At 44.4% G+C, this 24587-nt stretch overlaps 1 protein-coding gene and 1 non-coding gene across 2 annotated transcripts in view; both read right to left on the reverse strand.

Annotated features, from left to right (window-relative positions):
- The window catches only part of LOC124619184 (forkhead box protein O), a 671328-nt gene that overhangs the window by 271368 nt on the left and 375373 nt on the right, over positions 1-24587 (reverse strand). The window lies entirely within an intron of this gene.
- Trnas-cga lies at positions 21114-21187 on the reverse strand. The gene has a single exon. It is a non-coding gene; the product is annotated as a tRNA-Ser (tRNA).

A 24587-nucleotide genomic window follows, 5' to 3' on the forward strand; every position in this document is an offset into this window, starting at 1 on the left:
ACGAGGCAGAGAAAATCCCTGACCCCGCCGGGAATCGAACCCGGGAACCCGGGCGTGGGAAGCGAGAACGCTACCGCACGACCACGAGATGCGGACCCAGCGAGTATATTTGAGTACTTTACGTGGTTTGCACTTAGCGGCCTTAGGGAATATTCGTACCTACAGAGGCGACTTCTCAATATTTTTTTTTAATTGCTTTGTACTGCTTTAGGGAATATATTTCGAGGGCCCTGATCTTCAAGCCCTGCAAGTATGGACAAGATGGGAGACACCAGAGGAGTCCTCAGAGCCTTCTACACCAGACTACCAACAGCTGGCGGGGCAACACACACTTCAGGGCGTGCACCGTCCCCTCATCCCCCCCCCCTCCCACCTCCCACGACATACCTCTATTACGGCTACAAAAAGCAATGCACGACTCAAAAACGGCGGGGATCGGTACGCTTTTTTTTTTACTCGAGCGTCCATTTGCCTTTGTCACCATGTGTGCTAATTACCATCATCATCGTCATCAGTGATCGAGACCGTTGAAGGAATCACTTTGCTACTGTCCACTGTTGGGGTAAATTTGTCAGGGCCCGTAACGTAGCTGCTACGTGTAGCGCATTTTGTTACTCTGTGAGTACTACAGACGCGGTACCTACGCCAGTGTAGTTAGGCGCTCTGTTTAAGGTTCGTATATGTCGGACGATGCCTCGTATATCATCGATTTTTCTATATAGTTTCGTAGTTCGTTTATCAATAGCTTGCGAGATACTTTCCGACGGTAATTCTCCATACCTGCGATACTCTTATACTTCTTGACGCAGAGGATCTTTCCGAGCACATTGTGCTGGAAAATCCGCATCTGCGCTTTTTGCGTCTTGTGTATTGAACCGGGGACCTAGAAACGACGGAGAGGCTTCGCCCCTGCCGTAGCCCTCAGTGGTTCAGAATCCCACAACAGGCCACAGCAGTCCGCCCGCCCCACACCGAACCCAGGGTTATTGTGCAGTTCGGCCCCAAGTGGACACCCACCCTCCCCTACCCCGTCACCACCGAGAACGTCTCATACCAGACAAGTGTAACTGCAAATGTTTGCGTGGTAGAGTAATGATGGTGTACGCGTACGGAGAGACAGTGTTTCTGCAGCAATCGCCGACATAGTGTAACTGAGGCGGAATAAGGGGAACCGGCCCACATTCGCCGAGGCAGATGGAAAACCGCCTTAAAAACCATCCACAGGCTGGACGGCACAGCGGACCTCGACACCAATCCGTCGGGCGGGTTCGTGCCGGGGACGGGCACGCCTTCCCGCTCGGGAAGCAGCGCGTTACCCCGCGAGGTTAGCCGCGCGGGCTTATTGGCGTCTTACTGGCTAGTATCCAAACTGTGTAGCCGCAAATTAGTTTGTGTAGCTGTTTGTCCAGTTTGACACACACACACAAGTAAGTCACTACTGAGCTTCAAGGGATTTCCTCTCCATTCATTCTGAGACTCAAAAGTAGTTTTGGGTGATTTTTATTGAATTAAATCACTGTCTTTTCCGCTGGATTTAACTTAGTTTTCTCAATCTGGCACCAGTCGTTAGCCACGTCCAGTTGTTCTTGCACTCTTTGGATACTGGCACTCACTCATAGGGCGGCCGCTAGTTATAAAACCCCTTTCACTGTGCGAGACGGGCTTCTCCTACTGCGGGCATCTCGTTAATTTAGACCTTAAATGACTGTCCTTCCTCGATAATTTACCCTCAACTTGGATGAGCGTTCCCTCGAAATCTTCAAACTATTTAGTCATTCATGCCGATACTAACTCGCCGTCCTCCTCGCGGTGTAGCGCTGCTGCCGCGTGCAAAGGCTCCCGGCAGGCTGCTAGTGGGGGGTCGCAGCCATCCAGCCGTGGTGGCCACTTCCCCCGGGAGCCTGAGGCCTCTGCAGACGGTGGCGGCGGCGGGGGCGGTAGAGGAGGAGGCGGAGGCGAGCTCCTCCACGTAAATTAGTCGGCAATCGGATTAGTGTCCGGACGAAGAAGAAATTAATAGGAAATCCATTAGGAAGGGAAAAGAAGGGTAGCGGCCGTATTAATTCTCCTGATTGTTTTAAGTCGATGGTCCCATTAACGTAGCAAGGAGGGAACATCGACCCCAATTACAAGACACGCGAGGCGAGCCGCTAATTGTGAGCAGCGCCAGCGGCCGGCAGAAGCGACGCCGCCGCCGACGGCACCGCCAGCGCCGGTCCTGCCCTGTCCCCCCAAAGAAGTGCGCCATTAGAGTCCCATCTCGGCGCAATTTACAGATTTGTCCTCCGCGCGCGGGAGCGACCTCCACTCTTCGGGCTGTCTCGCGCTTCTCAATTACAGCCAATTCTGCAAACTGTTCCAGGGGAGCCATTCAGTCGGAGAAATTACGGCTACAGACTAGCGTGGGAATTGCGACCGACACTGAAGCGAAGCTACAATTTCAATTTGTTAAGGCGATGCGAAATCACTGTGTCCTGGACGCCAGGTTCTCTGCGGCATCGATCCGAGCTTTCTCGCTTATATTCTCGCAGCCGCAACGTTAACACACCCCATACCACCGACCGCCTCCAGGTCACCTCTCCGCATTTTAGTATCACTGTAACACTTTTATGATTATTTTTCATTTCCACTTTACATTCTGCCTCTGCAAAATAGATGGAAAAACTGTTACCACGACGGTACAATCAAAATCTCAATCACTCTCATACTTGAGTCCAGTTTTGCCAACTACACACTCTTACGGCACCTAGAGACTGTTACTTTTCTATTTTATTAGAAAATTTTGTAAAATCGACGACGTTTTACTCAACCCACACTTCTGAACAAAAGAAAATACCGAAGACAGATTACTGAAGTTAGCCTGCTTCGGCGACACGTATTGTTGTTACACTGTCTGAGAACAACTTCCTATAGATCTAACACTTGAACACACCACTGCGTATAAATGTAGACTCTGTGAACCACTACAGAGCAAGAACAATCTTCGACATTCATTAATCTGATGTTGATAAATTGTCCATGCTAATAGTGTCGTTCTCTCGCTGCACCTGCTTCAGGAATATTTCCGTTTCCGCTGCTTTTACGAAAAAGTTGCATGCGAGCAACTGCGAAACGCAAATAGGGGTGGTAAAATCAATTAATATTACAAAATAATATGGTTAGGTTTATAATTTTATGCGAATTAAGGTTTCATTTTTTTATCTTCGTAGTGATCTATTTCAATGCCTCTCCTTTCTCTGTTGTTGTTGTTTCCTACTTTTCCAGCACTCCTTCCTCTCCCTATTGTAGGGCCTATATTTTGCTCTTTTCTGTCTGTGTTGTTACCTATTTCTTATTTCTTTTGGCTTGAAAGATTTCTGAGTTCAATATTTTACTCTTAAAAAAGTTTCTTTCTATTATCTCCCATCGTTTGATGTTTTTTTCGTTTTAGTTATGTTCTTATTTCTGAAATGCGTACTACTGTTGATTTGATTTCGTAATCTTGCTCTCATTCATTCGGTACAGGTGTCCAAAGAAGATTAAATTTCGACGTTTTCCCCGTATTTTCGTGGATATCCACGTCACGTGTCATTTTCCAATCATCTGTGATTTGTAGTGCACTCGTTATTTTTCTAATAATCAGTCTTTCAAGTACGTCTATTATTTCCAGCTTATAGTTTATTATTAAAAATTCACACGCATATAAAACATTCTGGTCTTAACATTGTGGTATAGTATTTAAGTTTTGTTTTTCTCGATTTGCATTTCTTGTTCTAGGTATTTTTTGTAAAACAATATGTTCTTTCGTTTTTGTTAACACTTGCGTCAGCTGCACATTTTTCTGTTCGAAATTTCTGTATAGTTACGCCAAAATATTTAAATTTAGTAACTTGCTGTACTTTCCCTATTAGCCTTGCAATGTGTTTTTTTTTTTGCACCTTTTTATGCTTGTCATGAATTTTGCTTTTCCAACTAAAATTTTTAGATCAGTTCTATTCATCTGAGTAGCTGCTTCTGTTAAATTTTGTGAAAGTATTGCAAAATCGTCTGCAAAAGAGAGACAGTTTATTTAAATCCCCCTTCGTTTTCTTCCCAGAATTAAAGTTCAATTTTTTGACTTCTTAGCTCTGAATTCCAGTCGCTTACATTTGTTTCGATAACGCAGTTAAACACTAAAAGTAGTAAGCCATCCCCTTGCCTAATACCAGTCTTTCATCAAATGACTGAGATAATTCGCTGTTACATTTTTCTTCAGATATACTATTTGTTGGGGTTTCAGGTATTACGTTTGCTACCTCTGCTGTAACAAGAAACTCCCTATGATTTTATCTATTGTTTCTCTGTCTACCGAATTAAATTATTATTATTATTATTATTATTATTATTACATTGTTGTTACTATTATTTCATCACCACCACCACGAACCTACGATCAACAATAACCATAAAAATGTCAACTGTTTGACTTCCACTAATAGATAAAAGTCTCGTTTTCTTTGTATTACGGTGGTGAGCTGTACGCTCCCATGTTGTTCCAGCGAGTTTTCGAAGCGCCTCTATCGATGTTTTACTTTTTAATAAGCCGTCGTCTCAGTCTATGCCTATCTTTCGGAACTGGTCAAGAAAGCTCACGGTGCCATTCGCAAGACCCCTCAGCAAACGCGGAATAGCTTCCTGAGACAGCTAGTGTCGTTATTCGCAGACCAGCGCCTCACAGATAATGCACGCTAGGTCCTCAGGTTGCCCTCGTGATAAATCGTGTAATTACCTCGCGGCAGCGGTTCGTGTATCGGGAAAGTGATTAACAGCGAACACCCTCGGCTGGACGAGTCCCAACCACGCCCACGCATCGACGTGTGCGCTGCGTCCCCAGAGCGGCAGCCCAAACAAAGGCCAGAAAACAGCGCGGTTCCCAGAGCTGACAGCCAGGGCAGCCGTCCACTGATTACTGGTGGGCGTGACGGCACGAGCATGTCGGCTGCGGCCGTCCGTCGATACATAGTTGAGGACAAGGATTGCGACATCTTTTCCTGTACTGATCCAAAGACAAGAAAGGATTGGCACACCGGCCAACCCAGTTCTGGAGTTTCACTCAACGTCTCCAGGGTTACCTCCTCCCTCTTTGGCAGGAAGAGAAGTGCGTCATTCGCGCATGTTGGTAGAAGTTTTACAAAATGTAAGCCTTGACCACGTGATAGCGTGGATGGATATTCCCTCTCCCCAGTTATCGTTTCCCTTGGCAGCAATTATTGTGGGTCACTGCGAAGACGAGTAAAAGTAGGGCCACACACCGAACCGTGTTTCAAGACGCCATCTGTAGTAGTGGTAAGACGTTGACTTATGACGATTATGATGATCGTAAAGCTCGAAACGGTAAGTAAAGCTTCTGAACTGGTGCTGTCAGAACACAGAGCTTTCCATAGTAACAGTTAAGGAACTTGTAAAATCCACTTTTATGCCCTCAATGCATCGTCTGCCACGTGTCACTTTGCTTCCAATGTAACAGAATTAATTTACTTCGTCTTGCCCAGTTTCGATATTAAATTTGTTGCTAATCTTATTGCCGCCCCTCTTCATCGCTTTCTTGTACCTTCGGTTTACTCTCAACCCATATTCTGTACTCGTTATACTACTCAATTCCTTCAGCAGGTGTTGTAATTATCCTTCATCTTCACTGAGGATAGCAGTGTCATCACAGTATCTTATCACTGATGTCATGTCACCATGAATTTTCATCCCACCCTTCGATCTTCTTTAATTTCTGTCACAGCTTCTTCGACGAATGGATTTAATAGTAGGGGTGAAAAAAGCATACCTCTGTTACTCTGTTTTTAATCCGAGCACGTAACTTTTTGTAATAACTATATATAACCACAGTCGCCTGAACAGTCGAATTACAAACAAGTGTCCTAGAACCAGCTGAGTATTCTCAAGAAAGACTTTTCCTTAAGCTCTCAAACTGCGACGAACAATGAAAGTCAAGGTGCAGTAGAAGGGGCGTGCACGTGCCTTTTTAAGCATTCCACCGCTCGGAGAAACACGTCTTTTTACGTACGACTCGTGTCGAATTAGTCATTCGACTAATATTTGTGGTCCCAAAAGTACGCTAATGAGGCGGCAGAGGGAGGCGGGACAGGGGCGCTGACAAATGGGCACGAGGCGACGGGGACGCTTCCCACACCTCTGGCGCCTTAATGCCTCCCGCGCTGCCAGTCTTTAAAGGAAGCCGCCGACCGCCCGCGGTACATACAATGCCGCCCCCTCCCGGTGACGTACGACTCGTCTGCGCAGTGAAACCCGCACCCAGCAGCTGGCTCTCCAGCCTGTGCGGCTCTTTTCGTCATGCGACAAAACAAAAATTATCAGCAATATCGAAGACGACTCTGGAAGGTCAAAACAACTACCGTCTTCTCTTCTAGAAATAGGTATTTATTCCCGATCATTTTGTGCGTCGAAGCTGAATAATGTTATATCTGTTGCGTCGCAGTTAATTACCTCGGCTCGGCTGGGTAAAACGCCCACGGCTAATGCAGCAGGCCGTCGAAGTGGATCGGTTCGGGCTCGGCAGCTAAAGTTACCTCTGCGGTCCTGCCAATGTGGCGATTACTGTCTTCGAGGCGACTGCCACACGCTATGGCCAAGCAGAGGGACCGGAAGTGTAAGAGCAGGAAGGGAGAACCACTGTGGCGTGTATGACGTGATTGCTTAGTATCAGAGTCTTGAACCTGTTGCGATTTACAGGGTACGAACTGACGCTTCTGCAAAACAAGGGCGTATAAATACTTAGTTCCAGACAGAGGCACTTCCATTCAGCCAGCAAAGCACCGAGGGGGAACTGATTGCCTACGAGTCTACTTGGGTCAACGAGACATCACCTTCTGACTCTGCCGCTGCTTGTTCGTGCCGAGTCTGATCCTGCTGACTTAACGCCCTACAGGTGGACCACTTACGGCCTACCAAAGCCTCCTGCTCTGCTGGTCTACGATTCGAACACAGCCACGTGCAGCCACTCAGCCGCTGCCATTCGAGTCCTTATTGCTCCCCCTGCTCGAGCGGGCAGACTGCTGAATGTCCTACAGCGCAGCATCCCTTCTCACAGCAGTGATTTATCAGCGGCCTATCCGCGAAGGGGTTACTTAAGTAGGCGACTTACGCAAGCCACCAGGCGGCACTGCGAGAGCCGCCATAGGCCGTTGACACCGCGGGCCTGTTTGCTTCTGTTGGTCATGTGACCGTAAATAGTTCCTCTTGTATATAGACGCGGCCTGCGTATTTAGTGCGGCGTAAAGCCACACCGAGGTATCTTCCTTCTTGCTCTGGGAGCCCCTGCCGAGAGGTAGCCGCCAGTGTCTGCCTTCACCGTCACCAGAACTTGGCCTCTGCATCGGAGGCGACCAGAAACTCGGTATCGGACGTCCATCTTCACTACGTTATTTTGTTCTACTGTCCAAGTAAAAATCAAACATTGTGTGTTTTATTATTAAGGCCTTCGGCCTAAGTTCAGACCTGTGCAAATACAGTGCTAACCGAGACCTCTCATAAACTACTGTGGTGACTGACTTTTTCCAGAGTATCCTCGGCGAGTCCCTATCGTCATCACTTCACCGGGATGTGAAGAGCAGGGATTTTTTGGGCCAGCTCCATCTACGTATTGCAAGAACTAAATTGCAGATAGTTGCTTAACCACGCACCTTAGGAGACACACCCTGTATATGTAACATAACATTCTTTTTGTCCCATAGAGAGTTCTGTCTCTGTGTCTTCCGGACCGATCTCAAAAAGAACATGAATGTGAAACTGACGAATATCGGGCAAGGTTCAGTTCAAACAGACCTTGCCCAGAACAAACTATAGTTCTGGAACTCATTCTAGAACTCAAAGTATTTTCAGTAAGAAAGAAGTTCGTACCTTCGTAGACTTTAAAGGGGACTATGACTCGGTGGACCGCAAGTCTCTCTTCTAAATAAATTTCCTTTACTTCCCGCTGATGGCTACAGTTCTTTTATGATTTTTATTTTTCTAATTTGGGTTATCAGTCTACCAGTTTCGGTCTATAATGACCATCTTCAAATCTGTATTATAGAAACAGAAATCAGTGCAATCATTAGTGAAACACTAAATGGTACAAGACCTTAGCTAAAAGTCGGGAGAGATAATTCGCAACATCTGAAGCAGTGAACAAGGTGATCTACTGAATCCATCAGTTTTCAATTGTGCCTTTTCTAAATAATCCAGGAGTGGCAGGAACTAAAACCAGAGATTTTAAAAAATTTACATCTATATGGATACTCTGCAAAACACACATAAGTGCCTGGCAGAGGGTTCAGCGAACCACCTTCGTAATAATTCTCTATTATTCCAAACTCGAACAGCTCGCGAGAAAAATGAACACCCATATCTTTCCTTGAGAGCTCTGATTTCCATTGTTTTATTATGATGATCTTTTCTCTCTACGTAGATCGGCGTCAACAAAATATTTTCACATTCGCAGGAGAAAGCTGGTGACTGAAATTTCGTGAGAAGATTCCGCGGCAGCAAAAAACGCCTTTGTTTTAATAGTGTCCACGCCAAATCCTGTATCATGTCATTGACACTTTCTCCCCTTTCTCTCGATAATGCAAAACGTGCTGCCCTTCTTTGAACTTCCTCGATGTACTACGTAAACCCTATCTGGTAAGGATCCCAAACCGCGCAGCAGTACTCAAAAGAGGACGGACAAGCGTAGTGTGGGCAGTCTTTTTAGTAGATCCGTTGCGTCTTCTAACAGTTCTACCAACAAAATTCAATCTTTGGTTCATCTTCTCCACAACATTTTCCGTGTTCTATCCAATTTAAGTTGTTCGTAATTGTGATTCCTAGGTATTTAGTTGAATTTGTGGCCTTTATCCTGTAATCGAAGTTTAACGGATTACTTTTAGCACTCATTTGGATTACCTCATATTATTTTAGATCAATTGCCAATATTAGCACAAAAAAAGACAAACCAATCAAATTAGAAAGAATCGACTTCAATCAGAACAGGATCGCAACAGTTGTTAAATATATTGTATAATTTTTCAGGAATTTTTAAATGCCACCGATATTACTTTCACATTTAAACTACTCGGTCGTCTGTGATGTTGTATTTTATTTGTATGGGACCGGACCACCTAAATTTACTGAAGATTAATGGCGTGAAATCTGAAATAAGCATGGGCTGACAACGAGAGCGGACTTGTTTACGGCCTGTTGTAACACACCATCTATCAAAATCCTCTGCTACGAATGACCAGGTGAGATCGTTAAGTTCCGCAGTCTGCGGCCGACGAACATCGTCCGTGGCCAAAGCTGTGTCTTCGTCTCCGCGATAGTTTTCTTGCGTCAGCCGTCTATTGTTTTCTGATAGTATTGTTTACGTCCAAGTTTTTTTGTTTAACTAGTCCTTATTCTCCTTTATATTTCTTTTCGTCTCTTCCATAATTTCTCTCGTTCTTAATCTGAATTGTGTAATATGTAGGTATGTGTGCTCGCATTTCATTCTTTCCGCCATACCCTTAAATTGCCTACGAAACTTATCCTTGTCGTCTCCTCCATTGTAGTAGTAGTCGTCGTCAGTCCGAAGACTACTTCAACCCGGCCTTCTACGCTAGTGGATCCCCCACACCTCCCTCCATTACCACACTGACTATTACTAGAGCCCTCAGGACTTATCATAACAATCTGCTGCTCCTGTTAGTCACTTTGTGCCATAAGTTTATTTTCTACTCACTCCGATCCAGTAACTCTTCACCAAATATCTATTCATCCGATTTTCACCATTTCTCTGTGGCACATCACTTCAAAAGCCTCCATTATACCCTCTCACTTCCGTGTAAGACTAAACTTCAGGAAATTACTTTCAAGAAAAGCCTTTACAACATTTAAATTTACATTCTACATTAGCAAATTTCTCATTTTCAGAAACATTTTTCTTCCTACTACCAGTCGGAATTCTATTTCCCTTCTACTTCACACATCATCCGTTAATTTCCTCAGTAACCAATAAAACTCATCGACTATTTTTGGTCCCCATTTCGTAAGGTAATTTCTTGGCGTGATTTGATTCAGTTCGACTGCATTCCATTATCCTTTATTTACTTTTTTTGCTGTTCACAGATACTACTCTTTCAGTTAATTGATCTTCGGACTCCGTTCCTTTCTCTGACAGAATTATTTCTTATTCCTGATCTGTAATTCCCTTCCAGAATCCCTATTTGGTTTACTGCTTACTCAATGTACAGACTGAACAACATGTGATGTAAGCTACAACCCTGTCTTACTCTTTTCTCAATTACCGCCGCCTTTTCATGCCATGGCCTCTGATCTGCACTCTGGCTTCTGTACTTCTGTTACAGATGTGAAATTTTCTTTCCATATCTTAGCGCTTACTTCACACATAAGGTAGCTGCCAACATTGTCAAGATAACAACGTAGATTTATGAGATGATCATCAGCCATTCAACTGACATCGGATCACTGAAGGAAAGCTTCTCACGTAGGACAGTGACTACCTGAACTAGCAGACAGGTGAAGATATGCCTCAACTGTTTGCAGAAGCTAACCGGCAAAGCTTCAGGAAACAGTTTTCAGTGAGGAACACGCAATACTAGCGACCCAGCCTGGCTTCGCACGAGTAGCATCATGTACCTAGGACCAGACGACATCTGTGGCGCAGCGTATTTCTTTTGCGGCCCACTGCGTCGAGTTACGAACAAATTTCAGAGAATAACGTTATGTAACTGAATATCCTAACTTTCATATAATTTGCGCAATGTAAGCAGCGCACAACAGTTGTCTGGATGTATGAGTGTTGTGTGTTTCATATTGAAAGGTCATCTGGGCTGATATCTCACAGCAACGAAGGGAGCATCCCGTGGTGTAACAATAAGGGGGCGATCAAAAAGTTTCCGTCCGAAGGCCGTCCAGTCCAAAATCGATATACCAGTCAGGCAAAACTACGGAGAGCATTGAGACAATCATTCCATCGACGCATCAGGTGGAACATAGCATTTGGTAAAACACCTCCTCCTGCTCCGTAAACAAGTCAGTGACCGCCTGCCGCACGTCCTCGGTCGACAGAAATCGTTGACCCATCAACGCCTTTTTTATCAGACCGAATGCGTGTACCCGTATGGGAAGAGATCAGATAATTGGGCGGGTACTTGTTTTCCGTAATGGATGAGGTTGGCCTCTCAGATCGACCGGCGTCTTGAGTCAAATTGCGACCAGCACGGAACTTGACACGCCTTTCTACAACGGTGGTTTTTGGTAGACATGCTGCCCCATACACATCCTTCGTTCTCCAAAGGATGTCTACTGGTGTCTGTCCTTTGGCAGCCAAGAAAAGAATAACAGCACGTTTGGAGGCGTTTGGTAATAACGTTGTCATAATTCACGTTTCCGCATTTGCCGCACCCGCGTCGGAAAAACACGAACGCCTCACAGATACCTTGCCTACAAGTAGTTGTTAGTTTACCCGCACCGCAGTCGCGCTACACTGCGTTTACACCGCAGCAACACCCTCAAGGAAAACTTGTTAATCGGCCCTTACGCTATGTAGATATCATGTGGATTCATGGGTGTATGTGTCTAGGAGTGATGCAGTACATATCGGAGTCTGGCTGAGGCTGCATAAATAAAACAGAAAAAAGAACAAGAAAAAAAATGTACGATGACATAATTACCTCGTGTTACAGCACTATTCTTCTGAAGTGTAGTACGCACTGTGATGCATTGTTCAGAATCACTACAACAGTTCTTTGTCGTAGATTTCTCGGCGTGTCACGCAAAGAATTGTGTCCACATCTATGCCTGATTCAAAGGAGACACAAAGCTGAAGGTTGAGTCGCATACTCTGTGAAAATGTTGCTACAGTTGTAGAAGTTATTTTTCAGAAAACGTTTTACTTGTAGGTTAAAAAACCCACATGTTTTGGATGCGTATCATTTTTTCTCAAATAGTTGCAGGGAAACTTCTGGTTACAAGTATATGATTGTTTCCAATTGTAAATCTCACATCACAACCTGATGCTGAGGTGCGTATTCATTCCCCGTTTTTCGATGTGTCTGCACCGCATTAAGAGTGCGAACTGCGAATTTTAATCTGAAGGGAAGCAGAAACTGGCAGTCTGAAATTAACGCTAGTCTGGAAGACAGATTGAGAAAAGTGACCCAGGTGGGATTCGCCCACACAGTGAAGGGTTCAATGGCCATCATCGCACACCAAGCTCGAGCTTTTACGGGAACAGGCGATATGCCGCGAGTAACGAGGCTGATGAGCTGGGGCACTACACCACAAGTGTGTGCTGTGAGCTGAGAATCTGGGCTGACGGGAGGGGTGCTACGGTAGTCCGTGCAGTTGTAGTGACCACTGTGACACGATGGCGTAGTGATAAGCAGGAAACACGGGTTCGAATCCCGGCGTGGCACAAATTTTCACTTGCCCCATTGATACAAATGAATGCCCACTGGCAGCTAACGTATTCCATTCCTTTCTGTCTTGATTCGTAGTGGCTGCAGGATCAAAATTGTATCCGTTCCTTCGGAGATGTCCAAAATAATAGAACTACATAAACACTGAAGCGCCAAAGAAACTGGTGTAGGCATGCGTATTCAAATACAGAGATATGTAAACAGGTAGAATACGGCGCTGCAGTCGGCAACGCCTATATAATACAACAAGTGTCTGGCGCACTTGTTAGATCAGTTACTGCTGCTACAACGGCAGGTTATCAAGATGTAACTGAGTTGCAGGTGGTATTACAGGCGGCGCACGAGCGATGGGACACAGCATCTCCGAGGTAGCGATGAAGTGGGCATTTTCCCGTACGTCCATTCCACGAGTGTACCGTGAATATCAGGAATCCGGTAAAACATCAAATCTCCAACACAGCTGCGGCCGGAAAAAGATCCTGCAACAACGGGACCAACAACTCAAGAGAATCGGTTAACGTGACAAAAGTGCAACCCTTCCGCAAAATGGTGCAGATTTCAATACTGGATCATCAACAGGTGTCAGCATTCAACGACACATCATCGGTATAGCCTTCCGGAGCCGAAGGCCCACTCGTGTACCCATGATGATTACACGACACAAAGCTTTACGCGTCGCCCGGGACCGTCAACACCGACATTGGACTGTTTATGACTGGAAACATGTTGCCTGGTCGGATGAGTCTCCTTTCAAATTGTATCGAGCGGATGGACGTGTACGGGTATGGAGACAACCTCATGAATCCATGGACCCGGCATGTCAGCAAGGTGGAGACTGTAATGGTGTGGGGGCGTGTGCAGTTGGAGTGATATAGGACCCCTGATATGCCTAGATACGACTGACAGGTGAAACATACGTAAGCATCCTGTCTGATCACCTGCATCCATTCATATCCACTGGGCATTGCCACGGACGTGGGCAATTCCAGCAGGACAATGCAACACCAACACTTCGAGAATTACTACATAGTGGCTCCAGTAACATTCTTCTCAGTACACACACTTCCCCTGGCCACCCAACTCCCCAGACATGAACATTATTGAGCATACATAAGATGCCTTGCAACGTGCTGTTAAGAAGATATCTGCACCCCATCGTACTCTTGCAGACTTATGGACAGCCCTGCAGGATTCATAGTGTCAGTTCCCTCCGGCACTACTTCAGGCATTACTGGAGTCCATACCAGTTCGTGTTGCGGCACTTCTGCGTGCTCGCGGGAGCCCTACACGACATTGGGCAGGCGGACCAGTTTCTTTGGCTGAAAAAAAAAAAGTTCAAATGGCTCTGAGCACTATGGGACTTAACTTCTCAGGTCATCAGTCCCCTAGAACTTAGAACTACTTAAACCTAACTAACCTAAGGACATCACACGCATCCATGCCGAGACCGTAGCGGTCGCGCGGTTCCAGACTGTAGCGCCTATAACCGCTCGGCCACTTCGGCCGGCTTCTTTGGATCTTCAGTGTATATAACCACATGTGGTAGTGAGCACATAGCTGTACTTGGTCGATGGAAGAAGAATTTTTTGATGTATCAGCAAGCGCAACGAAGTATGAAAGCTACGTGCAAAATATCACTTCGTCTTTCACTATGGACTGCAGGGCGCAGATGTGGATGGGGTTGGACGTAGATCGAAGACATGCAGGAATCTATATGAAAACCTGCTCATCTGCTTTAAAGCAAATCGTTCCGCCACAAAAAAAAGGAAGCTCCGTCGGTACGAGACGAGCGCGGGAGCGCGGAGCCGTCCGCCGGCGGATGCAGCTAGCAGATATATCAATAAGAGAATCGCAGTCCGACGCCGACGCCGAGAAGCGGGAAGCGAGTAGACGCGGGTCGCCGTGCCGCAGTTTGCCGAACGCAATAGGCGGCCAGGCATTCGATTTGCGCGGCCGCCGGAGCCGCGAAATTGAGCCGGCGAACTGCGCGGCGAGGTGAGGTAAGCCAAGCCGGCCCTGCCAGTTTGCTCTGCGGTAGCCTTGGAGACGTCTCCATGGCGACGGACACAATGACGCCCTCGCCCCGAGCCAGCCGCCAGCCGCCGTGCGGGCTTCGCCACCGCGCTCCCAATCAAAATATAAACACTCGCCTTCTCCCCTGCGTTTCTCACTTTGTGCGTCTTACGACAGTAACATCAGTAGAGGAAAGCCAGAGAAATCGATGTCACTATTAACCCATCTCCCCCAGATTCTTTAAAGAATCCAACTCTAGTGTTTAAAGCATTTCGGGAGTCTGATCACCATACGAATGTGTTAAATATTTGACGTTAGGCGTGTAAAACCTTTGTGGTTGAAGACGCAAATCCCGATCTATATTGGTGAAAAATTGTGGAGAACGTTTGAAATTATGTGTAAGTTTGTTGGAAGCCGCTGAGTACTCCTGTTCTCAAACAGTTATGCTGCCTCAATACTTATTCACAGTATTTAACTTTAATGCTTGAAAGTGTGTTATACTTTCAAAGTAATAATATACCTCTTAATGAGTAGATTGTGACAGCATTTTAAATTTTGATTTCGGTCGATGAAATACAAAAAATGAAATTTTTGTTCCCCCTGGAAGCTGTTACACAGGCAACCTGGAATCGGCATTAGGGACTTTTTTAGCCGTTTAGCAATGAACATATAGCGGCACAGTAATGCTCAAAATTATGGACCTGCACGACCTTAAACGATACCTGAAAGTTAGTAACACATTTTGTTGTTTAATATAAGATACTGGCACTTGTCGATGAGTTTTGCTATTTGAGCTTCAAAGAAACTGAAGATAGCCGAAATAGAGCGGTATGAAGTAGTACAAACTGGCAATAGCACGAGAAAGATAAATTTGTTAACTCGAATATGAATTTAATTGTTAGAAAGACTTATGCGAAGGTATTTGCATGGATTAGGTTTGTATGAAAGTGATAAATCAACGCTAAGCAGCTCATACGAGGGAAGAGAAGAGAAGCTTTCGAAATGTGATGGTAAAGAAGAATGTTGAAAATTAGGTGGCTGCAGGCACTGAATCAAAACGGAGAAAAAAAAGACACGACAAAAAGAAGGAATCGGTTGGTACGACAACAGGGTACATAGGAGGCATCAGGGAATATAGTTTGCTAATGGAGGGAAGTGCGCGTGTGTTTGGAAGGGGGAGGGAGAGGGGTATGAATTCTAGACAGCGACCAAGGCTTTAACACAATAAGTAGTTTCAGATGTGTGTAGGTTGCTGCAGTTGTGCAGAGATGATGATGATGATGATGATGAGGTTTGCAGAGATGATGATGATGAGGTTTGCACAGGATAGGCTAAAATGGAGAGCTGCATCAGATCAGTCTTCGGAGTCAGAACAGCAACCACCACCACCACCACCACCACCACCACCACCACCACCACCACCACCACCACCACTTACGACTTCTATATACGAATTCCTTCACATTTCCGTGGATCCCTTGGATCCCATAAGCACTTGTAATATCTACACCCTCCCAGTAGCAAGAGTAGATGTTATTCAGACTACTCCACCGACCACACAACTCATGTCAACAGCAGAAGAACACAAAACAGCAGACGAAATCTTTCTGTACTGCTAGCGTTAGAGCGAAGAGGACATCACAATCTCCTTTGGACGGTTCGCTAAAAGACTGACAGCTAGCGTAACACGAGCGAACACCAGCGAATGCGAACGGAACACGACCGAACGCAGTTAGCTCGCGCTCGCCTAGCATTTACATCAGAGAGAATTCTCGTGCGTTGACGCTCGTTCGCTTGTCTTCGCTCCGATATAAAGCATGCTTTAGGATCTACAGGTCTGGAAGCAAGAGGAACTTCATTTAATAAAAACTCTCGCCTCTGTGTCGCTCCGAAGATAATTAAAAATCTCGCTAGCGTTGGCTCTAGAGGCGAGACAGCCGAATAAAAAATAAAATAGAATATAACGTCGAGCAAGCTGCCTCTACGTCCCATTCGCTAATATAAGCGGAAAACTTTTATTTCACCGTACGGCAAAAAAGACAGGCTTGAAGTCTGGTCATCGTACTGTTTGCACTGCTTCCGTTAGTCTGCTATCTGCAGCTGACATCGTCCAACTCCCCCCGGGCGCCTCCGCGTCACATATCGCGAACTCCGAGCAGCCGCTCGTCAAACCAAATCGATACGTCGACAACAGCCTCCCAAGAGAAAACGTGTGGACGCAACCACAAGTTTCACTGCTAGGAATTTTTTTTAGGTCACCACCCCTAACGTTGCTTCGATGCAGATATCCATTCCTGTCCACTGCATCAACTACCTGCTTTTTTTTTATAGAACTCGTTCTGGTCTCAGGCTGGTTCTTTTTGTTTGTCTGGCTACTGTACACATCATCTAACAGAAGCTGTATTTAATTACGCACTCTACACGTCTGGCTACCACCACTACTAAGTAACCAACGAATGCTGTTTTTCCAATCCCTCACAATCCAGTCCCACTTCTTATTTCCCCATTTCCCTCGTCAATATACAGATTAAACATGAACAACCATCCGTTACACCTCTCCAGATTTTGGCCGCTTGCATCATTATATCAATGCTGACTAGTCCATCTGGCTTCGACACAGTATTACCCTTTTTATCCCACACCGGCTAAGAACGGGGAACATTCCGTTCTGTTCCACATTGTCAAAAGATATTTCCTAATACACGAATGAAACGTTTTTGCTAAATTTGTTCACTATATTAACCGTAGTGTTAAAATGGCTTCTCGAGTGCCCTTGCTACTCCTAAAACCAAACTGCCCTGCTCTCAATCTACTTCCAATATTTCCTCAAGCACTTTTTCAGTAATCTTGTATCATTGGTTAATTTATGACTCAAGAGATAATGTAGAGGAAAAAGCCGAGAGCCAGCGTTCATTTGTCGGCCGAAGTGGCCGTGCGGTTAAAGGCGCTGCAGTCTGGAACCGCAGGACCGCTACGGTCGCAGGTTCGAATCCTGCCTCGGGCATGGATGTTTGTGATGTCCTTAGGTTAGTTAGGTTTAACTAGTTCTAAGTTCTAGGGGACTGATGACCTCAGCAGTTGAGTCCCATAGTGCTCAGAGCCATTTGAACCATTTTGAACCAGCGTTCATTTACTCCTATCTGTATCTCTATATCATCAATAGGAATACTACTTTCTGAATTATGGTGTGCGCGAAACGCGACACACTCATGAGCGAAGCAAAATTGGTCGGTACATCACAGTTAAGATAATGTGTCGAGGGGAATATTTTGCGCCACCATCTCTCACCCGATCTTCCTGCACACAGCTCTTACGGATATCCTTATCACAAAGTTATCTACGTAATTTACTCCTTATCTTTTATATTAGACGGTTGAGAGCGAAATCCCGTTACGTAAACCGCCGGCATTAATTTCTAACACCGCGAGATAAGGAGAAAATTATGAGAATGATTAACATGGAATAATCTGAAAATCATCTGCTTGTGCAGTGCTACTGCACACACATACGGCTGCCAGGAACTCGCGTATCAACTTGTCCTGAGTGGTTTTTTTACATGACTGCACTCTGGTTGTGATCGGTTGCTTAGTTGGATTTATGCTTGACGTTGGCTTTAAGATGCTAGAGGACGCGCGTGGCCACAATAATTGAAACTGTTCGCTCGAAGAACCGAAAAGGAAATAAAAATGAACAACATAATTGAGCAGTAAACAAGCAGTAAATGATAGACAAATACCTAAGTGTTGAGTTATAAAAGGGGCCAAAGTACCAAAAGTTACCAAACAGTACTGAACAGTAGTCTAAAATAGCTGGGAAAGTCGCCACATTCCCTCTTAGTTATCATACTGGTTGCGTCACACAGTTTTACATGGCATTTGGCACAGGTAGCCCCACTGACTAGGACAGATAGCGAAGTCACAACCGAAGTACATGTTGCTCAGTACATAAACTGCACTCTGTCGAAACATGATTAATATTAACTATTGGAAATATGCGTAACTTACAAGTGTTAGCACACTGCCTTGCTAAAATAAATAAATAAACAAACAAAAAAGCATAAGATTCGAGGAATGCTGTCATGATCGGAAAGGGGTTCGGATGCAGATTCAAGCGGTTTTCCAACACTCCATTGTGCGTGCAGAGGCACAGACATTAAGAAGTCATTCAAGGAAGGCAGCACTGCGGTGCGAATGTTGTTATAGGACACGCGCCCAAACACGAACTTCACTATGTTGTTTCATCAATTACCGGTCCTAACATTGGTTTGATACAGTTTTCATTCTATAGCTTGCCAGCTCTCTTCATTCTGGCTTCAGTGTTCGATCCCACGTCATCAACCGCACGGCTTATATACGACATTCCCGTCCAACTGCTTCCTTCCACCATCTCTTCAACTATAGTTTTCATCAGCGAGTCTTATTGCATTATGTACTCGACCATTCTATCTCTCTAATTCATTATGTTGGTTGCCGGACTTCCTTTTCTTCTTGACCTGTTACAGAACGTCTTCATTCCTCAATCCATAAGGCTATCACTCCCCTGTTGCATAATATTTCAAAAACTTGTAACAGGTTGATTACTGCCTTTCCCTGGGTCCACGTTTGGCATCCATACAGAGTTGTGTTATAAAGAGCTTCTTCTCTATCTTTTCTTGTCTCAGGATTTATATTTTTGGACTTCAGCAGCCGTTTCTTTTCACAGAAGCTCCTTTTACGTTGTGCAAATCTTGCTTCTGTGCCCTCCTTGCACCTTTCTTCTTGATCCTACTTGTGAGCAAAATTCGTTAAGTGTTTTCAAGTGTCTCGCCTGCGCGAGTTTAACATTTAGACCACCAGTAATTCCAGTTCTACACAGGGCTGAATCTTTCTGCTTGTGGTAGCAGATAGCAATATGATCAACCTACAAAACATTAACGGTGTGGTTGCTTATACTCAGTCGAGTTGCTGATTCCATTTTTCTGCAAGACGTTCCAACGTTCGATCCAGTTGCCTTCCTCAGGTGCTCCGAGCTTCTTGTTAAGTGCAGGCTCTGCTTGGACTGCAGAGGGACACAGCTCACACCACATGAAAAAGACGACTGTATCGGTCGTTGAAACGACGTGCGCTAAAATGAAATCAACAACTTGACTGAATACAAGCAAGCATTCCATTTTTTAAAAGAAGCACATAAAAGTTAAGATTTTTTAAATATTAGTTAGTATTTACTTTTTTTATAGGCTAGAGCTAAAGCATCATCACTACCAGCAGTCTGATCGTCTTCTTCTTCTTCTTCTTCTTCTTCTTCTTGTTCCTGTTTTTGCATTTATGGAGTGGTCATTATTTTCAGCATATTGGCATGTTCCGGATATTGGGGATTAATCTATCACGCAGAGTTAACCTGAGCGATTGAATAGTAACACTTCTCGAAGATGTAACAACGGCTGTCTTCTTTCTATTAATCCGCATGAGTTGGATAATGACATGTCATCAACAAACTCGCTCACACAGGGACGTTCCAGTACCTCATTTCATTTGATAATTAATATCAATATCAATACTTAAATTCGGACTACTATCCCGATAATACCGGAACAAAATTAGCAATTATCGCAAGGTACTTAATGCTTATAATGTATTTTCTATTTTCAAAATTTCCTTGAACGCAGGAGGAGTGAAATGTGGAAATTATGCTGTGTGACCGTGAACCAACATGAGCATCAACTGAAACAAAAACGTATTTATGTCTAGTACTAGGCTCATATTTTTTGTGGTTTTTTTTTCTTCTTACATACCCCATAATTCAGATATCATGCCTTGTATTCAAAATGAGCACTTGTTTCTCTAAAATCAAAAGCAAGAAGCTGTTCTTAAATAAACGAACGCTTATTTTGAATACAAGGATAAATACACGAATTATGTTATGTTTACATTAACGAAATGGAATATAAAATGAATAATTTAACACTTTCCCAAGGTAATAGTATGAAAGGGTGCTGAAAAGTAATGCCTCCGAACTCTTGAAGCTTTTTTAAAATAAAACAAACGTTATTAACATTCTACACCTAATATTCTACATCCTTATTCTTCATGTCTACGCATTTGCAGGCCTCTGTTGCTGGAGGGCGCGGAACTGTAGCGTGTAACATGTCGGTGTGTAACGTATGTACCTGTGTCGGTGCATGAGAAACAACATGCTGTAATCGAGTTTCGAATTGTGAGAGTTTGTTCACACATGTAGCACGCTCTCCTTCAGCGTGACCATACCAGATCACACACGAGCGCTGTAACACCTGCAACAATCCCACGCCTTCGGTTCACTGCCTTCGATTATTTGTCCTCCATTCAGTTCCGTCTTGGTACCATCCATTTTACAGCTGTTTCCAAAACTTAAAGAACAACTTCGAGGACTTCACTTTGTTTAGTGATGAAGTGGTGCAAGCAGAGGTGAGGTCGTGGCTCCATTAATAAAGTCAAACATTCTGCATGCAGTGACAATATCAACAAACTAGTGTCTCGTTGGAAGACACGTATCACTCAGAACTGTTACAGAGCGTCGTTGGGCAATAGACAGCTCCACTCGAACTATCAACACAATACTGGTGACTACTTTGAAGGATAGTAAAACTATGAATCAAGTATCTATTACGTGTAAGTTGTAAATAAATATGAAACTTCCTGGCAGATTAAAACTGTGTGCACCGACCGAGACTCGAACTCGGGACCTTTGCCTTTCGCGGGCAAGTGCTCTACCATCTGAGCTACCGAAGCACGACTCACGCCCGGTCCTCACAGCTCTACTTCTGCCAATATCTCGTCTCCTACCTTGGCAGAAGTAGAGTTGTGAGGACCGGGCGTGAGTCGTGCTTCGGTAGCTCAGATGGTAGAGCACTTGCCCGCGAAAGGCAAAGGTCCCGAGTTCGAGTCTCGGTCTGTGCACACAGTTTTAATCTGCCAGGAAGTTTCATATCAGCGCACACTCCGCTGCAGAGTGAAAATCTCATTCTGTAAATAAATAGTTGACACTATTAAAGTTCCAATCCTCGTACTTAAGAGTACTGACAGTTATGTTGCTGAATTCTGATATCTCTATCACAAATTCCACGCCGGCCACTGTGGCCGCGGGGTTCTAGTCCGGAACCGCGCTGCTGCTACGGTCGCAGGTTCGAATCCTGCCTCCGGCATGTATGTGCGTGATGTCATTCGGTTAGTTAGGTTTAAGTAGTTCTAAGTATAGGGGACTGATGACCTCAGACGTTGAGTCCTATAGTGCTTGGAGCCATTTGAACGATATTGAAAAAATTCCACGTCGTCTGTAATTCTCGCTACTACACTCTTGTTTCCTATACATCACGATTTAATTTCTCCGTTTACTAGCAGTGAAAGTTTATTATTTTCTCCAACACCATTTGACACTTTCGATACCGACACACTGATAGTTCGACGATTTTATAATTATTAGGTGCCAGAGTCATTTCTGAATGATAACGGTTCCCCCATTTGACATATCGTCTTTATAGGCACTGTCAAGTGATTCTGCAATTTGTGAATTGTCATTTTTTAATCATGTATTAATGCTGAAATGTGTATGGTAATTGCAGAATCACTTAGCAATGGCTGCAAAACAGAAATTGCAAAGTGTGTGCAGAGGGAATTAAAGTGACAGTCAAATGGCGAAAGTATCATCTTTTAGATTTGTATTTCTCAGAATACACTTAGTCTGGATACCTCCAAACAAAAGTAACGACAAATCGGAGCAGAACTAACGATAAATCGAAGCGGGAGTAACGGAAAATCAAAACGGAAGTAGCGATAAACAGAAGTACATGTATACGCACATCGGAATAGAAGTACCCATACATTGAAATAAAAGTATCCATACATCGAGATGGAGGTACTGACACGTCAAGACAGAAGTATCGACACCCCGAAACGGAAGTATTGACGCACTTTGTGATCTCAGAACTTCGGCACACAACCGCCCACCGGCGGACGGTTTAGGGACGCTACGGTGCTGCCTCGGCGCGGCGGCTCGGCGACTCAGGCGCCACCTGTTGCGGCTATTTATTGGCGCCTGGGCACGGCTTAGCGCCATTACGGGCCAGCACTAACTAATGGACCCGCGGGCGACGCGCTGCATACAGAGCAGCCGAGAGTCGGGACACTGTACGTGTCTGCTGTGCACACGCCACGGGCAGCTCCTACCAATCCAAGTCCGGCAATCAGTTACAGGGACACAGAAAAATTTACCCTGCTTGTCAAAAAAAACTGTGGAACAGCACTACACAAAGCTGTAGGTTGATAATCTTTATAAATACAACCAGTTACAGTCAGATTACATATCATCTTCAGGTACCTTACGACAAATATCGATTGTCTTATGCCTCTTCCTTAATCTTCTGCCAACTTTATTCATTTTTAATTTCATCGAGCACTCCAAGTCTTCTTCTTCTTCTTCTTCTTCTTCTTCTTCTTCCTCTCCTATTTCCTGCAGTCTTTGCTTCAATGAGTCTTTGTTGCATACATTTTGTTCGCAGTATACAAGGTGATTCCGTGATGATGATACAAAATTTCAGGGATGATGGAGAAGGCTAAATGTATCAGTTTGAGGTAACAGACCTTGGTCCGCAAACGACCGAGTCGAAAGTTATAAGCAAAAATCCTTCCGATACCTCTGACAGTGGACCTTCTGTACAGCTCTTTTCTTTCCGTGTTTAGGGAGGACTTAGTGTAGATCAGAACAAGGAAAAATCGTCCAGTAAACGTGAGTCCCAAAAATGTGTACCTTAAGAGCTATGAGCACTTGTCCAATAGAAGAGAAGTGTTTCACAGTAACAAAAATAAACAAGTGCTCATAGCTCTTAAAGTATTCATTTTAGAGCCCATTTTTACTGGACATTTTTTCTTATATTGACCCATACTACCTCTTTCCAAAATGTGGAAAGAAAAGACTGCGCAGTGAACGAGGACCATTATCAGAGGTATAAGAACGATTTTCGCTTATAACTTTCGACTCAGTTGTTTCCGGGTCAGGGTCCCTTACGTCACCCAAGATGTTTTCCTCACTCTTATCATTTACAGTAGTTATCTTTCCTCTATTATTCTTGGAAGTTCGCCATTCTGTCGCTGCATTTGAGTTTCACTATTTTTCTTCACAACCACAATTAAAAACAGCCCACGTATCCCCCATTTTTGTGTCGATTATTCGCTGTCATACAATACTACACTCCAGATAGAACATTCGGCCAATTTGTTTTTTAATTCTATCGAAATTCTTTTTGCTGTCAATAGACTTCTCATCTTCACCAAAGCTCTTTTATTCCATAATATTTCCGTTCTTCCTCTGTATCAGCCAACTCGTTTTCCTTTCTATTGCTATGGCTCTTGCTTTTTCTAACGCTTTCTCAACTAGTTTCTCAGCATAGATATCGAAAACGTTCGTGGCCAGACAATTTTCTAAGAAATCGTCAAAAACGTTCTCGTGTCTTTCCTCGCCTCCAATACTTACCGCCACTCTCTGTCTTGTGTGGAGTTCCTTTATCATCCTATTATCCTTCCAGTCTACAGTCAAATCTTTCACGGTGCTCCCGAGGATACCACAGTCCAATCTGCAGAACGCCTTCTCCAATCAGAAAAACATATACACATATCCTTGTTAACTTCTAGCATTCTTCATTCTATCGTCCTCAAACATCCACATTCTTGTACACAACACGTGACGAGCCAAATCTGTGCTAATTGTTCGTTAATCGACCTTTGTGCAAGGCCAATACAAGCAATATTAATCGATTATCGAGAAGGGAAGCTGCTCTAAACACACAATAAAACGAGAAAAAACCGAAAATATAAGAGATGTTAAAGCTTTTGTCGCTTGAAAGATGTAACAGTAACTACGCCACTGTTTGATTCGAGCAAGCCCAATGGAAGGAAGGAGCCAATCGATTTAAAATTTGTGTTTGTGATCAAAGCGCGTGATACGTGATCAAAGGAGATGAGAGAGAATCCTCGAGTCATTGCTTTTTCACACTAGAACATTCAGACGTTACACTTGGCACGAATTTACAGGGTTCCTCTCTAAGTCAACTGCGCCCTCCGCCATAAATCATCCATCATCATCATCATCATCATCATCATCATCATCATCATCGAAGTCAACTAATAAGCGATGAGG

Source organism: Schistocerca americana, chromosome 1 (assembly GCF_021461395.2).
Source record: "Schistocerca americana isolate TAMUIC-IGC-003095 chromosome 1, iqSchAmer2.1, whole genome shotgun sequence".
Lineage (NCBI taxonomy): Eukaryota > Metazoa > Arthropoda > Insecta > Orthoptera > Acrididae > Schistocerca > Schistocerca americana.